The sequence below is a fragment of the Sminthopsis crassicaudata genome, chromosome 3, assembly GCF_048593235.1.
Source record: "Sminthopsis crassicaudata isolate SCR6 chromosome 3, ASM4859323v1, whole genome shotgun sequence".
NCBI lineage: Eukaryota > Metazoa > Chordata > Mammalia > Dasyuromorphia > Dasyuridae > Sminthopsis > Sminthopsis crassicaudata.
In genome coordinates this window covers 535,838,110-535,856,174 of record NC_133619.1, presented here as the reverse complement: position 1 = coordinate 535,856,174, position 18,065 = coordinate 535,838,110, and positions in this window count along the sequence as shown.

Here is an 18,065-nt window from a genome sequence, read left to right as displayed (position 1 = left end):
AACCAGAACAGAAGCCAGAAGTTATCAGTCAAAGGAATATAACCTCTGGAGATCATAGGGAAAGTAGAATACAGGTCAATAACCAATCAATCAGCTAATCTGATCAAGAATGATACAAAGACAAAAATGACACAGCACTCTGCCTTTGAGAAGCTTTCCTTTTAAAGAGGAAGAGACCTTATTAATATAAATGATAAATTCCTTGAAGAGGTCAACTTATTTGAATTCATACAACATATGGATTAAAACCAATAACCATGTTTTATATAATCATAGCTTCAAATAGTGTGAATTTGAATACATATGACCACCTTCAAGAATTCATTATTTGGACTAATCAGAACCTAAAATCAGATATACTCAGAACACATCCAGGGTAGATAGAAGACTTCTTCTAGATATAGACATAAATACATTCCATGTCTCTGCTGAAATTAAAAAAAAAATAGCTTTTGGGAGCTATGAATTTGTCAGTGATTATATACTTATACATAAGTTGGTACTATTTGGGCAGGGATGAAGTTGGCCCATTGATATTCTCAATGTATTTCATCTAGTTTTTGCTATCATCACTATTCTATTTAACAAGAAAAGCCCCTAGCACTTCCTAAATTTGGAGTGAAATAGAACACCAAGCAATTTCTCAAATAACCATAGACCCATGCAAAAGAAAACCTGAAAAGCCATTAAATGAATACAGAGATACATGGAAAAACTTATAATAACTGATGCAAAGTTTAGGAAGCAGAGACAAGAAAACAATATATACAATGACTAGAACAATGTAAGTAGAAAGAATAATAAACAAAAAACAATCAAAATTGATAATGAAAAGTTAAATACAAGAAGCTTAGCTTCAAAGAAGAGATATGAGAAGATACTTTCCTTGGAAGAATAAAACATCTAATTAATGGGTAAATGTGTGCCAATTGCAATCCTTCCCTTACAGGAATAACTACAGTAAAAAAAAAAAAGGGGGGGGGAGGTACAGATTACTACATTCTCTTTCTTAATAATGTCATCATCAACTCTGGATTCAACTATAATATCTAAGCATATGACTTCTAAATCTTCAGATCCAGCTCTTCTCTGTCTCCTGATCTTCTGCCAAAAAATGATGATAGTGGGCAACCTTGTTTCACTCCTGATCTTACTGGGAAAGGTTCCAGTTTATCGCCATTACATATGATGCTTACTGATGCTTTTAAATATATGCTCCTATTTTAAGGAATAGTCCATTTATTTGTATATTCTCAAGTGTTTTAATTAGGAATGGATGTTGGATTTTGTCAAATGCTTTTTCTGCATCTATTGAGATCTTTTTTTTTTAATTTGGTTATTGCTATAGTTGATTATGCTAATAGTTTTCCTAATATTGAACCAGCCCTGCATTCCTGGTATAAATCCTACTTGGTCATAGTGTATTATCCTGGGGATAACTTTCTGTAATCTTTTTGCTAATATTTTATTTAAGATTTTAGCATCAATATTCTGGGAAAACTGGGATACTGATGCATTGCTAATGGAGTTGTGAAATGATCCAACCATTCTGGAGTGCAATTTGGAACTATGTCCAAAAGGCTATCAAACTTTGCTATTACTGGATCTGTAATCACAAAGGAAATAACAAAGGAGGGGAAAAGATCCACATGTATTAAAATGTTTATAGCATCTTTTTTGTGATGGTAAAAAAAACTGAAAAATGAGTAAATGCCCATCAGTTGGGGAATGGCTAAATAGGTTACGAATTTACGAAAGTAATGGAATATTATTGTTCTATAAAAATGATAAACAAGTTGATTTTAGAAAGGCCTGAAAAGATTTACATGAAATTATGCTGAACAAAATAAGGAGAACTTGGAATACATTGTACACAGTAATAGCAAGATTGCAATGATCAGCTATAAAAAACTTGGTTCTTCTCAGCAGTTTAGTGATCTAAGGCAATACCAATAAACTTTGGATGGAATATGCCTTCTGCACTTACAGAGAGAACTATAGAGACTGAATGTAAATCAACATATGCTGTTTATTTTTTTTCTTCTGTTTTTTTTCTCTTGTGTTTTTTCCCTTTTGTTTTGATTTTTCTTTCACAACATGATTCATAAAACCCATAAAGAATGAATGTACATTCAGAAAAAAAATTTTTAAAAGAATTTATCTGCTTTGAGAAACAATATAGTGTTTGTTTTGTTTTTTAACAAATGGTTTTTAAAATGTAAATGTAGTTTAAAAATATAGACCATATTCACATTTCTATAAGCAAGATTTTTCTATTTTTAATCTTAATTTTTTTCTATTTTTATTAATTTTTAACTTTAAAAAATGTCAATTAACCCAGATGCCCTATAAAACATCTTTCCATAATGCATCTTCTACCTTTTTCCCCATAATTTGTCCCATTATACATCTAAAGAGGTCCAAACAAAGTTTTTGTTTTTCCTTTATTCTATGCATCTCCTTGCTGGCAGTTTTCTCAACCAAAGAACAAGCATAGGCATTTTACAGCAACAGAACCAATTGTTGGGATCACTTTTCCTCTTTCATGCATTTCCTAATTTCTTTCTTTTCTCCCTTAGTCACAGGCCTGTCAGTGACCTCCAGTGGCACATTTTGGCATTGCTGAAATTTACCAGTAATACTCAAGGTTAAAAAAGGGTTTGACATGTTTGAAATGTTATGTTGTGGAACCTTTAACAATAATTTAATGGTAAAGGGAATTTTCTCCAACATGCAGTGATTCCTCTGGAACTTAATCTTAGAAAGTTGACTCAAGCACTGAGGGGTCAGTTGAATAATTTATTCACTATGCCAGAGCTAATATGTAACAAAAGCAGAATTTGAATCTTTCTCCCAGTCAAGGCTGGTGATCAATCCACTTTTCTATCTTCTATTTCAGAAAGTTTTTAGAGTTCATATTAAACAACTGTAAATTACAAATACACTTTATCGAGAAGCATGATAGGTGTGAATCTAGAGACAATCTTAGAGATCATCCATTTAATAGCATCATTTTAAAAATGAGATGAACACTCAGAAAGGTTAGATAATTTGCCCAGTCTCACAAGAAGCAAAGTTTCATAGCAGGGATTTAAAACTAACTCTAAGACAGTTGGCAGGGGAGAAGAAAGACTTCCTGCAGAAAAGATTTGAACTAGTTTTGAAGGAAATCAGAGAAAATAGAGGTTATATAAAAGTAAAAAGGGAGAACATTCCAATCATGGAAAATAGCCAATGAAAAAAGATACAGAAACAGATGTAGTGTCATATATGAAAAGATTGTAAAGGTTAAGAAGGGATAGGATGTGTAAAGCTTTAAAAGCCAGAGGATTTTATATTTTATCCCAGAGGCAATAGGAAGCCTCTGGATTTTTTTGGAGTGATTTTACTGAGGCATAGAGAATTGACATGGTCAGACCCATCTTTAAAATAAGATCACTTTGGCAGAGACTTCATTTTAAAATGTGTTAGTTCATTTTTAAAAATACAATGAAAAAAATTCTAAGTTATTACTTTAAGGAATCTCTGAAATATATTTTAGAAAAAGTGTTTTCCTAACTACATTTATTATAACTAAGGACTATTTAGAAAATTTTAAAATAATTTTGTAAGGGTTACATTTCAACAAATAAATCATTAGGTGGTGGGGGGTTTAAAAATATTCCCCATCATTCTAACTAATGAGAATTATGATTACTTTGATAGGCCAGGTGAGACTTGGTTTTGAAGAATAAAACAGGTAAAACAATGTCTGGTCTATATTAGGATAGATAGCTGTATACTTATAGCTGTATACTTACATATTATCATTTCTGAGGCACCAACACATACTTTTCCTGCCATTAGTCATATGGTTAGAATGATCTAACCATTCTTTAAACTGACAATGAAACAAGTTGGGTAGAGGTATTGGGAAGAGAAAGAGGGAATGGCCTACTGAATTGGATACAGTTGAAAATTGTTACAAATAGTTTCTACTCTGAAAGAATTAGTATAATTTAGAGAGGAATATATATTAATAATTTTGACTTAGTTTTTCTTTTGTAAATAGTTCAAGCACTGACACTAGCACCAGTCGTGATATGTAAACAACACAAAAGATATTGTACGAATATCTTTAGATATTGTACAAAAGTCAAAACAGACACTATGAGATTAGTTTCTTTAAAAATTGATCAAACTCAAAATTAGGAAACAGAACTTAGAAAATAGAAACAGAAGTCCATCTCAGGTATTTGGTCTATTAATAGAGAATGAAAGGAGTTATGAAAAACTATTGATGGAGATAATCACAAAGGAAAAAAAAATACTATTTAAATCAATCACAAATGACCAAGTTAAAAATGTAGCTTGCTATTTATTTGCTCCAAAGTAAAAAAGACATTCCTTTAATCAGATGATGACTAGTTGTCTTTTCCAGCTTCTTCATTGGAATAAAAACTAATTAAGTTTTGTGACCAAATTGTAAATGACTATACCACCATGATTCACTAAGATTTAAAATTTCAGGAAGCACACCATCAGATTTTATGAGCTTTTCTTCATAGTTTATCTTGTGGTTTCCTTTTTTCTAAAAGACAGCAACCCCAAGAGCAGAGTAAGACAAAATACCCATGATGACAATTCATTTTAAGATCACAAGATTCATGTTTCATACATTTCCTTTTCTTCTGTTTTAATAAAAGTCATCAGGTTCTTGACAGATGCTGGAATTGGTCATTCTATCCTTCCCACTGCCTCACACACTTCCATTTTGTTCTTCATCCTTACTGTGATCTCTAATCTCACCCCTCAATTCTTTCTCCAGACATCATTCATACATTGGTTACATTCTCCTACCCCTCTGGACTCCTTAGAGTAATTCAACTTTATAGCATCCTTTTCTCTCAAATCCCTTGACTCCTTAGGTTATTCCCAATTGTTCTGCCAAGTACCAGACTTGGATTACTCCCTTCAACCACTGCTTTCATTCCTATTCATGTGCTGTTGAACAAAGTTAGAGAAAATTCACAAAATCATATTCATTGACTACGCTGCAAAGTTATGTTACTCCATTGCATCCCCTCCCTCATTTCTAAAATGAGGATGTTAAATTAAATGATCTCTAAGATCCTTTCTAGATTCACACCTATCATTCTATACTTCTCTATAAAGTGGTTTTATAATTTATATTTATTTACTATGAACTCTAAAATTATGTACTCATTATGCCAAGGAAATCCCTTTTTAATTCCTTTCTCAGTATCCCACAGCTTCCTATACTCTGTACCTTCATAAATGAGAACCTTAGTGCTAGCACTAGTGCCCTTCCTTTGAGATTGTTTCTAATTTATCCTGCCTATATCAATCATGCTTAAACATAGCTGTTTGCTTGGCTTCCTTTTTGAGAATAAGGACTATATATACATATATATAAGGATATATATATAATATATATATATGTATGTATATATGTATTTTTTTTAAACCTTTCTTTTTATCCTCAGGACTAAGCTGAGTGTCTGGCAAATATTTGGTACTTAATAAATAGCTGCTGACTTAACTTACTTAACTTTTAACTTTTCTCTGATTCATAGAGCACTTAAAATACTTCATGATTTTAGGTCTTTATTTTAAAAATAAGCTAAAATTGTCTTGCCTAAAGGCAAATTAATAATGAATACTGGCTAATAGTATGCCAAATAAACCACATTTCAACAGAGGAGGAAATCAAGTCCGTCCTTTTGGCCTCTCAGACTGGTACCATCACTGAACATCTACATGTGTAATGGTTGAATAACTATAAGCTATTTAAGAGGCAATATTCCTTAGTGAATAGCAAAAGCATCACCTTCCATCAATGTACCACTCAATTTAAGCCCATCCCTTTCTCTACTTAAAAGTGAGAATTCACTATATTTAACATGCACTAGATCCACCCTGCTGCATTCCAGCTGTCTTTCTGTCACCTGGCAGTACTAGTGCCCCAAGCCCCTTTCCTCCTCTTGCTCTAGAAACAATAAAACAACACTAACATTCTTTGAAAGGATTCATCGATCAATTACTCTTATTACTATTTGTTCTCTTTCCATTTTAAAATAAAAGCTGTCTAGTTTTAGGGTTTGTTTTTTGTTTTTTTTTAAATTTATTTAACAACATAAAACAGTGCTTAAAACATACTTTTTCATTCATTACTTCATTCAGTAATGCAAAGCACTAAACATAGAATTTGGAATTAGGAAGACAAGAGTTCAAAATCTGTTTCTGATATTTTTCAACTTAATCTCGAATCCCCTAATTTTATCTGGATCTCATTTTCTTCATCTATAAAATGAAGGAATTGGACTAAATATTGAATTTTTATTCCAAAATTTAATTTTGCTTTTACAACCAAGCATTTACACACCTTTCTCCCCTCAGTAAACAATAAAAAAAAGAAAAAGAAAATTCTCAAAACAAATATGCATCATCAAATAAAACAAATTATCACATTAGCCATGTTCAAAAATCTTTTTTTTAAAGTATTTTACATTGGACTGTATTTTGTTTTAGACTAAATTATTTCAAAGGTCTTTTCCTAGCTGTAATATTCAATTTTACCAACTAACTAATCTTGCTACTCCCAAACTCAATCCCCACTTCTTTTAAAATCTTACTAGAAAATCACTACTAGATTTCTCTTTTTCTGTAAATTTCTGTTGAGGCAGTGACACCTGTGTCAAGTATTTTGAAGTGGCATGCTTAAGAGTGAAATGAAAATGAAGAACAGAAAAAAAATCCATTTTTCCCCTTTTCCTTATCATCTAGGCAAGGCATATACTAGGCATTTAATAGTTGTTAATTGATTACTTCACTTGCATCTTTTTCTTGTATTCAGATTGACTTCCAATTCTGTTTCCACATGTAGTGTTCAGCATAATTTAAGATTTAGCAAAATTCATAAAATCATACATTTATATAATTTTGAGTTAAAAAATAAATTTTATATTGAATGAATGTCCAAAGCCACAATAGGAACATCCTGGTTTGTTTTTTGTTTTTTCCTCGGGAAAAGAGAAGACATTTATTTACTATAATCATATCATTTAAAGTATCCTTGAAGCCTAGAAATAAATTAAGTTAAAATGCTTCTCAAAGTGAGGTTACATTTAAGATTGTCCTCTGGTGTTCAAAAAAAAAAAAAAAAGTTACAGCTAACAAAAATTTGCTACTAGCAGCAAATTTTTTTCTACAGAATCCTACTAAAATAGTAAGAACTAATATTTTAAGCTATTTAGTTTAGTACATAGTTTATATGTACAGATAACCTAGAAATTGATACATTTTACTTCAAGACTTTTTTTTTTTTTTTTTTTTTTTTTTAAGCAGACCTAGGATTTCAATGGATTAGGGAACTACAGTGAGGAAACTTTCTCTACTTCATTCAGGTTGGCATCTGTTCTGAAATTTAATATTAAAACGTTTCTTGGGACAATGAAAGGTTAAATGCTTCTTCCACACTGCCAGTATGTGTCACTAGACACCTGATTCTGAAACTATGCTGCTTCTCTTCTTTGAGAATTATCGATGGAATATGCTTTCTTCCTTCCTTATTTATGTTTAGTTTACTATTGGCTTATAAATGTGGCAATCAATGACATATCTTACCAGTTTTTTCCCATGTAACATATAAGTTTTCTTTATAAGTACAAAATATAAATGAATAAATACATTTAAGAATACTAGAAAAATTGGAAGATAACTTTGAATTTCAGTAAATGTCCTTAATTCTTTAATAGAAGAGTGAACTTTTTTTTTTTTCATCTCACAAATAAGGTTCAGTGGAGCAGAATAAGTATTAAATAACTACTGACAATTCTCTATCATTCACTACTATCTATTCAGAATAGGTATATCCCTGAACTCTGACCTGGCTCTGAATTTGTCTTTTCTAGTCTCTTGAGTCTCATGGGTTTATTTTCGCAATACAAATGCCTTACAACTCTATCTGGCCTTAATCTGTCTCATTAGCTCTAGTCCTACAATGTCAAATGGCTGCTTAGAAATCTCTACCTAGACATTCCATAAGTATTTTCAACTCAATAAGTAACAAAACAGAATCCCTTCTCTTTCCCATACCTCTCCCTGAACCTACAATTTAATAAATCTTCCAAACTTTACTATTTTTGTTGAGGTCACTACAGTCTTTTAAGTCACCTTGGTTCACATCATGTTCAAATTTCAATACCCCTATAGTTAGCTAATTGCTATGTTTTTTCAATTCTCCATCATTACAGCTTTCCTATCTGTTCTCTTTTTGAACCATACTAGTTGAAGTCCTAAACACAACTCATCAGGCCTATCATAACAGTATCCCAATTGTTCTTGTTCCCTGTCTTCATTTTCCACTCAGCTGCTAAAATGATCTTCCTAAAACATAAAAATCTCCTTAGTAATACTCAGTGGCTCCCTCTTTAGAAAAAATATATATTCTTATCTTAAATTCTGCTGCAGTAGTTAGAGTACATGTGTAATTTGAAGAGAGAGAGAAAGCACAACTAGAAGAATCAGGAAAGGCTTCTTATAAGAAGTGATACCTAAGTACAACTTTGGAAGGATTCTGGGTAGTGGGTTATAATTCACTATAGGCATGGGGATAGTCTAAAGCATTAGAGAGCTGAAATGTCTTATTCATGGAGCCACAAGTTTTTCTTACACAACAAAATAAATATGGAAATATGTCTAAAAGGATAGTACGTTTAACCTATATCATTGCTTACTTTTGGGGTGGGATAAGGAAAGAAGAAAAAATTCAGAAGACAAAAGAAAAAATTCAGAAGACAAAATCCTACAAAAATGAATGTTTAAAATTCTTTCCTGAGAAAAAAGAATTTAAGAATCTTGAATTGTTTATGTTTTGCCTTTATATCCTCAGCGTTTGCACATAAGGGTTTATTAAATATTTGTTAAATTGAATTTTCTTAACTTCTAAAGAGAAGAGTGATAGGAGGTGGAAATTAATTTACCACTATGTACTAAACAAAATTTAAAAAAGGTTTATATTCTGTGGAAATACTTTTACCTAAGAATGATTATCTTCATAAAAATGCAACTGAATCAATAATCACAAGCTGTACAGATATATTAGTAAACAAATGAAAACACTATAAGTTAATGTGAATGAGTTATTTTATGAGTAACTGGAAAATGAATTTTGAATTGGATTTTCTAGGCATGATAGAAATGTATTTAACCTATTCAAAAAAATCTTAGTCAACTATAATAACTACATTATATACCCTCATTGCTAAATTCATTACTAAAGGGGAAATAATACATTTACTTCAGCACATCAAAAACTTTGATAAAAGGATATTATAGTTTCAATTGAATACAAACTGTCCCAATCATAAGAAAACTTTTTTGTTTGTTTGTTTTAAAGAAGCAGCATGGCATAGAAGAGGGCAGTCTCATGAAGACAGGGTTCAAGAGAGTGCATATGCAAAACATCCTTGGCATAGTTCACAGGAGGAAGTAATTCAAAAGAGTTGGTCTTTTGATGTTCTCCAGCCTAGACCTGTAAAAGGGCTTGTGGAAATGAAAATGATAAGGAAGATTGTAAAAAAACATAACTGCCAAGGGAACCATTATGGCAGGTGGAGGTTGACTTACATGAAACAGAGAGAAGTTCTGAGACTGAAAGAAATATCCAGGACATAAACCACGTACTAATCAAAACCTAAACTGCTGACCATGCTGCTTCAAGGAGATCTTAAAAAAAAAATAAAAAAAAAAAAAATCATCTTCCCTTTCCTTTTCTCTGGGGAGAAAACCAATGTCCCTGTGAGATATACTCCATCTTTGCTAAGGAGTTTGAAAGATGAGGCTTTGGTGGATTTGTTCCTTTCCTAAAAGTTCATTTTTACTTCTAAACCTTTAAGATGTTGTTGGCCAACAAAGCTCAAGTTGTAGTTTTTATGCTTCCAATGTCAAAATGTATGACTTCTATGTGATTATATATATATATATATATATTATATGATATATATGATGATATATATACATATATCATCATATATATCATTTAAGAAATATATGATATGATAGATGTTTATTTGCACCAATAAATTTTCACAATAGGAGGTTCCAAAGAAATAAAATAAGAAAATGTCTTTTAACCCTTTTCTTTTCTAATTTACAAAGTTAATAACAATTTCCTTTTACACTATAAAAGACCAAAAAAAAAAAAAAAAAGAAAAAAAACAACCAAGACATAACCTATTTTCCATACATTTTAAAGTGAAAAAAAAAATAAAAAGGGAACCTCTCAGCCTTCTTGCTCTTAGCTTTCCCACATTTTCTATGTATCCTATCTCTTTCAAGCACTTACCTATAGTTTTTTTTTAAATTTTAACTTTTTGTTTACCTTTAAAAATTTTTTTTAACCTATAGTTCTTGCAAAAACCAGCTATGAGTTCAGCTTCTTGGTTAAAAAACAATATTATATATAAAAGCTGGCTAATGTACAAAAGCATCACTGATTTCTCACTAGATTTTGTGAACTGAGTGTTCGATAAATGCCTTACATTATTTGGAATTTTTATACTTAAAAAAAAATCAAGGAATCATGTAGAACATTTATCCAAAATTTAAAGCTATAAAAGTTAAAAAAAAAAAAAGAATTTACATAATATAATACCATTTCAGGAAGCTAGAAGTATAAAAATTATTTTGTTGCAAATTAAGAAAATCCATTAGTGATACATAATGCAAACAAACTATGGAACAAACAACCATGACATAGGCTAACTATAAATAGTAGTGAATGTTTATACCTGGTTGGGTTGAAAATAGATTACTAATTTCTCTTTCACTTATCAGGTTCCATAAAACACTAACCATAGGACAAAGGGATCCTAACTAAATATTAGTATTAAGGTATGCATTAGTAGTATTCATAAAATAGCAATATGTAGGTGAAACCAAAGAAAATTAAAATGCTAGACTTAGAAAGGACTTCAAAGGTCATTTAAGTCATCCCCTACTGGAGATATGAATCCTATAACATCCCTAATAAGTGCTCATCTAGTTTTTGATCCAAGATTTTTAATAACACACAATTTATTTTTATTTTGTTCATGAAGTTTTTAATTTTTAGGAAACCTTTTCTTATGTTGACCCCAAATCTACCCTCTTTTTAATGGCAATAAGGCTGCCTACAATTCTTGAAACATTTGAAAAAACATTTTATAGCTCCTTTCTTTTCCCCAGGTAAACATTTTTACCTTTTCCTGTCTTAATATATAATCATTTCAGTCTTTTCACTATAGTTGGTAACCTTTTTTGGATCTTTTCTTGTTTATATTTCTCCTTCTTAAACCATATTTAAAATTGTTTTTGTACAGAACATGACTGAGAACAGTAAACTACCACCTTCCTTATTCTAGACTTTTATTAATATTTTATTAATTTTTACCTCACTGCACTGCTCTTTAATATTAAGTTTGCAATCCACCAAACCCCCCCCCCAAAAAAAAAAAAAACAGGTGTGGTGGGTTTGTTTTTCCATGCTACTGAATTTTATTATTTCTGTAGTTCATCTATATTCCATTCTATCAGAATGCAAACTCTAAAGGCCAGGGAGTTATTTTTAATCTCTGTAGTTCTAGAGACTACTAGTACAGTAATCTTAAGCAGAATTAATGCTTAATTAATATTTATTGCGCTTTGTGGTGAAATTCTGAATCTATGTACAGCATTTTTTATTTTTCCTTATTAACTTTCATAAACTTTCTTTCACTAGCATACCATTGAGATTTCTATGCAGGTGATATTAATCTACTAATCACCACTGGGTAGGTCAACAAGTTTCAAACCTATTTAACAACTATCAATCTGTGGGAAAACACACACACACACACGTCATTCTGGGAAACAAAAGGACAGTATCACATTACATGTATATGTACTGATAAATCATCATAGGCACATAATAATCATCACTCAAAAGTTTGAGTACAATCTGCACAAATAAATGCACAATGTAATACTCATGAACAGCAATAGCTAATTGGCTTCACCAATTCAAGATTTACAATAAATATGAAACAAAATTTATATTTATGCTTTCAGTTATGAAGAATAATGTTAACTAATCATATTCAGTCAATTGTATAAATAAGATTACAGGACTCAAGTTTCATTTGACAAAATGCATTTTCTAGGTAATAAATTCTGCTAACCACAAATAGATATTTATTAACAATGTATTACAGAGGAATCACTGAATGAGTATAAAAAAGTCTTTACTCCTAAGGAGTTGATATTTTACTAAAGGGCTACATGTACACAGACATATATATATATATATATATATTTAAGTACAAAATACATACAAAAATATATAGAATAATTTCTAAGGATGAGGGACCAAGAAAGGTCTGTGTTGGATAAACTATCTAAGCTGTGCTTTGAATATAAGTATTGTAAAAGAGATGTATAAATGCATTCCAGATATAGGGTTTTCAGCCCCTGCAAAGGCACTGAGGCAAAAGTGATTGTTATTTTACAACTATTTGGTCAATAAGACTAAAACTAGTATATGAAGGAGGCCAATACAGGACTAATGGGAGACACTCTTAAATGTGGGCTTTATATGTCAGATGGTAGACATTTTTACTTTCACCGGAGGGAGATACAAATAATTTTTGAGTAAGGGAATGATATTTCATACTTTTATTTGGTAGCTCTGTAGAGCATCTTACTGAGGAGGGGAGAACCAGATAAACTCAGGCAACAGGTAAGAAGACCCTGACTATAACTGCTAAGTAAAAGAAGTCATGGGATATTGAGATTTTGAGAAAATAGAACAAATAAAAAATTGTGACAAGTGACAAGGGTTAACTCAGAGGCAGTTACTAACAATGTCAAATGTAAGACATGGAGCAGAATGAAAAATGAGAAAAACTAAACAGTTAAAGAGATGTTAAGCTTGGAGAGTGCAGTCCTGGTGAAGAATAAATTTTAAAACATTCCCAGCAATTGGTCAAAAAATGAGAGAAGAAAAATGGATGTAGTTAATATGGAGAATTCTTTCTAGAAGCTTGACTATAAAAGAAATAGCAAGGAAGGAAACATGCTTAAGGAGAAGCTGAAGTTAAATAGAGGAAGTGATAAAGTTCCTGACAGTCAAGAGATGAATCAAAACCAGAGAGGGGGTTAACATCAGCAAAGAGAAAAGGAAAATAGAATGTGTAGAAGGATATTTGGGAGGATCTGGGTAATAAGGCAGTAGAACGTAATGAATGGAGTATGGACTTTAAAGAGCTGAATTCAAATTCCACCCTAAATTACTTAGCAGCTGGGTAACCCTGAGCAAATTACTTAACATTTTATTTGATATTTACAAAATATAAGGAAGTGTGAAATATGGAAGATAGAATTGGAAAGAGATAACCTCCATTTTCTCAGTAAAGTAATAGGCTTCCTGCTGACACAGAATGGAAAGAGGTAATTTACAAAGTTTTAAAAGAGCAAAGGATTTGTTATTACTCCAGAGCACACAAGAAACAGAAAAATAAGTTTTGCTGTATTCATAACATTTTTTGGTGGTTGCAAAGAACTCAAAGTAGGTGCCCATCAACTGAGGAATGGTTAAATAAATCTGTAGTACAAATATATATATATATATAATTATTGAGCTTTAAGAAATAACAGACATTTAGAATTCTGTAATATGGTAATTCTTATTCGAATTGATAAGTAAACAGAATTGAAAACACAAAAAGTACAAAGAAAAAACATCAAATGTATGTAAGATAAAATTAACCTTCATTCATTACAAAACAGATGACAATGGTGTACAATATTATATATGCTATCAAATATGGTTAATACATTGGCTAGTTTTGTTGTATTTTTCTTTTAAAACCCTTATTAAAAAGAAGAGTTCTAGAACCTGTGTCAAAATGTTTGTGGCAGCCCTTTTTGTAGTGGCTAGAAACTGGAAAATGAATGGATGCCCATCAATTGGAGAATGGTTGGGTAAATTGTGGTATATATTATAGAATATTATTGTTCTGTAAGAAATGACCAGCAGGATGAATACAAAGAGGATTGGAGAGACTTACATGGATTGATGCTAACTGAAACGAGCAGAACCAGGAGATCATTATACACTTTAACGATACTGTATGAGGATGTATTTTGATGGAAGTGGATATCTTTGACAAAGAAAAGATCTAATTTAGTTCCAATTAATCAGTGATGGACAGAATCAGCCATACCCAGAAAAGGAACATTGGGAAATGAGTGTAAACTGTTTGCACTTTTTGCTTTTCTTCCTAGGTTATTTTTACCTTTCCAATTCTCCTTGTGCAACAAGAGAACTGTTTGGTTCTGTACACATATATTGTATCTAGGATATATTACAACATAATTAACATGTATAAGACTGCTTGCCACCTAAGGGAGAGGGTGGAGGGAGGGAAGGGAAAAGTGGGGACAGAAGTGAGTGCAAGCAATAATGTTGTAAAAAAAATTACCCAGGCATATGGTCTGTCAATAAAAAGTTATAATTAAAAAAAGAGAGAGAGAGAGAAAGTTCTGGAGGAACCAGGATATATCTGAAAATTTAATTCAATGGAAAAACAAAAGGCATCAAATTTTTAAAGGTAGAAAAAAATAACATCATTTTGGAGATAGGGCATAATAGTAAAAGCCGCAAAAAAAAAAAAAAAAAAAAAAAAAAAAAAGGGGGGGGGGGAATTAGCAATGTGTTAAGAATGAATTTAGGATATTTAAGAGACTAACGTATCTTCAATACTACTAATACTAAGGAAAAAAATTGTTAAACTTGGGGGATATGTTTTTCTCCCGAAATATCTGACAACATATAAGCAAAACAAATGATACAAGTAAAAGAGGATAGGATCCTGGCAAGATTACTAGCAATAGGGCAGAGCAAGAGACAAAAGCATATAAATAGACTAGGCACACATGAGTTACAAGACTGAAGATCAGAAGTGAGGTCATATAATGGATTAGAACAGGGAAAGGTGGAAAGATAGAACTCAGAGGAGAAAACAAATTTGGGAGGCAAGGGGAAAAACAAAAGCACAGGGATGAAGAGGAATGAACTTGGGAATGAGGAAGAGCTTAAAAAAAACTTGGATAAAAGTGTAGAGGACACCTCACTGCAACAAAAATTGGTACTAGATGATAAATATGGATGAAATGAATCTCAAAGGAGAGTATGTTAAATGATAATAAAAGGATAATTAAAATGTGGGAGTGAGAAAACAAGAATTTACTCCCTTTTTCTGGCTTGGTGCTATGGAAAGCATAAGATAATTAGGATTTTATGTCAGGCCCTTTCAAGAAAGTTGTTTTTGTTGCCATCGTTCTAAAGGGAAAAGTTAGAGAGATACATTTTAGTTTTACTTGTTTTAAGCTACAAACAAATTCTAAGTTCCTTAAGGTTTTCCCATTCAGAAAGCATTTAAGGTTTTTACACCTTTTCAACTGATGGTATTACAGGTAAAAAACAAACCAACCAACCTGCCCATATATTTTGTACCACAAAATTGAGATTACAGGAGTCTTGCAAATTAAAAAATAAATAAATAAAAAATCACCAATCCATAAAATATCACTGTACTGGTTTTAAAATGTCTTAAGAAATACACAAGCAGTAAAATTAAGTTAGCAAGCAGTAAAATTAAGTTAGCATTCTTACATCTTCCTCATATACTAGATACAAGAAATGCTTTATCACATATTATTTCTTAACATAACACCCAAAGGGGTGAAAGGAAGGAATCAACTTATATGCACTTTTATTAGCATACTTCCTGAATACTATGCTCATTAATGAAATATTTCCTTACACTTATTTTCTAGGTTTTACATATAATCCATTTCCCACCTTCTACTTAAAACACATGTATATTTATATATGTGTGTGTATATATACACACATACATACATACACACACACATCTTTAAAATAAGTTTTTAGAAAATCACTAAAGTGGTATTCAAAGGATAAAATTCAGAGGGTTCCATCTCTTAGCAACTAAGAAAAGCATTCACTAAGCAATAGAAATAAAATTTACAAAGATAAAAGTTTGTCCTAGAGGTCTTATTTTGGTAATCAATTTACATGTCAACTTTAATTAGGAATTGCTAATCTGTGTTGATCCCTGTTTAAATAAAAAATGGGAGTTGCCTCAAGCAATTTTCTCACTTTTACTATGTAATACACATTTTGATTTAACAAGTCAGTTGTTCCACCGGACACAGATAATTCAGAAATGACTCAAGTTTCACTAACCAGTCATATCCTGTCAAAAGACTCAACTTTTTCTTCTCTTGATGTTATTTCATGCTCACTTATTCCCTGCTTTCAAACTTTTGCCTTGAAATGTTAGATATCCACAAGAGGTCTGTACCTGTTAAATGTTTTCCCTTTTTTTTTTTTTTTTTTTAAAGGTTTTAACTCCATTATGGCCACCTTTTTATTGAAGTCACTAAACATCAAATTTAATTTGGAGGCTCTTCATTCTTCTCATAGTATCCTTCTCGTCCAGTTCAAGAGTTTTTGGCACATAAGTTACAAATATCTTTGTAGCCCTCTTTTTGCAAATGATCATGAAGACTGCAACATGACATGACCAAATGTTCCACAAATTGATGTTTCTTGGCTTTGGATGGATAACAAAGTCAATTCTGCAAATTTCTTTATTTCTCCAACAAGAACTTGTGAATCATCTTTCTATTTAGTTGTGACTTCCTCTTTTATTTTCCATTGATTAAAAAAAAAAAAATGTTAAGATTTAGATGATTTAGTTTCCCCACTGGCATTTCTACTTGTTAGTGAGTGAACAAAGATACTGTATTTCAAGTATTAAGAGAGCTAATCTAATGTTTCCAGATAAGTAAAAATACATTTTTTAAAACATTTTGATAAATTTGCTAACACTTTGGCACCATCACAGAAGAAACAAGATCAGATATTATGGTTTTCTTTTTCACATGACCAAGACCAAGGAAAAATTCCATTTGGTGAGGTTGCTCCTCTGAAGCTCACACAGGCTAATGCTAATTCTATGTTGTCTTTCCATCATGGCAGAACTTGTGCTGTGCTGACATAATCTTCAAAAACCGAGGACGATCAAGACACAATGAAGCATCAAAATGATTTACTTTACATAAAAACACTGCTGTCTCCCTCTTTTACCCCTCTCCCCCAAAGTCACAACACATATGGCAAGGTAGCACATACAATAAAAATAGCTTCTATCAAACTTTATTGTCAGCATTCCTGGCAATTTACTTTTGAATCCATAAAGCCAAGTATAAACTACTGACCTGGAGGAAAAAAAAAAAAAACCTATGAGTCTATTGAGACCATCTATAAAATAGAATCACTCATCACCTCCAATTTAAAATGAGCAAAGGGCAGGATCATACCCTCTCTAATATCTAGCATTTCATTCCATGCATGAAAAATGCTATTAAAAAAATCTTAGTTCTTATGATAAATATGAATGAGGAAGCTTATTAGCTCTAATATCCTAAGTAATCATCAAGTGCAAAGAGTGACAAGTATCTTCTTTAGACTTATAGGTACTGCAATGCTTTTTAACGATTAAAACCATTTATTTTACCATCTGATCTCCTATCTTAAATTGTTCAAGTATTAATTACCACCAAACTACAGGGAAGGATAAGAAAAAACACAGACAATACTGTGCCAATAAGATGAAAGCATTAGGAAAGATTCACAGGAACAATTATTTTCCTCTTGACTCCAAGTGAAGGAGTTATTTGTGAATCTCTAAATATATCAAAGAAATGGACAGAGAAGATAGAGAATAATAAACAGGTCTGTTACTTTTTAATTGCTCAATTTTCTATTTTAGTATATTCTACTGACTTCCAACTTTCAAAATTCTTACAGACTTCTTTGGGAAATGAAATATTTTCACATCTATCAATTTCAAAAGGGATATTTAAAATTATTTTCTGTCAAACTCCTACTGTGTGAAACCCAATCAGCAGTTTTTTTTAAAAGATACACTGTAAATGAACAAATGCAAACAAGT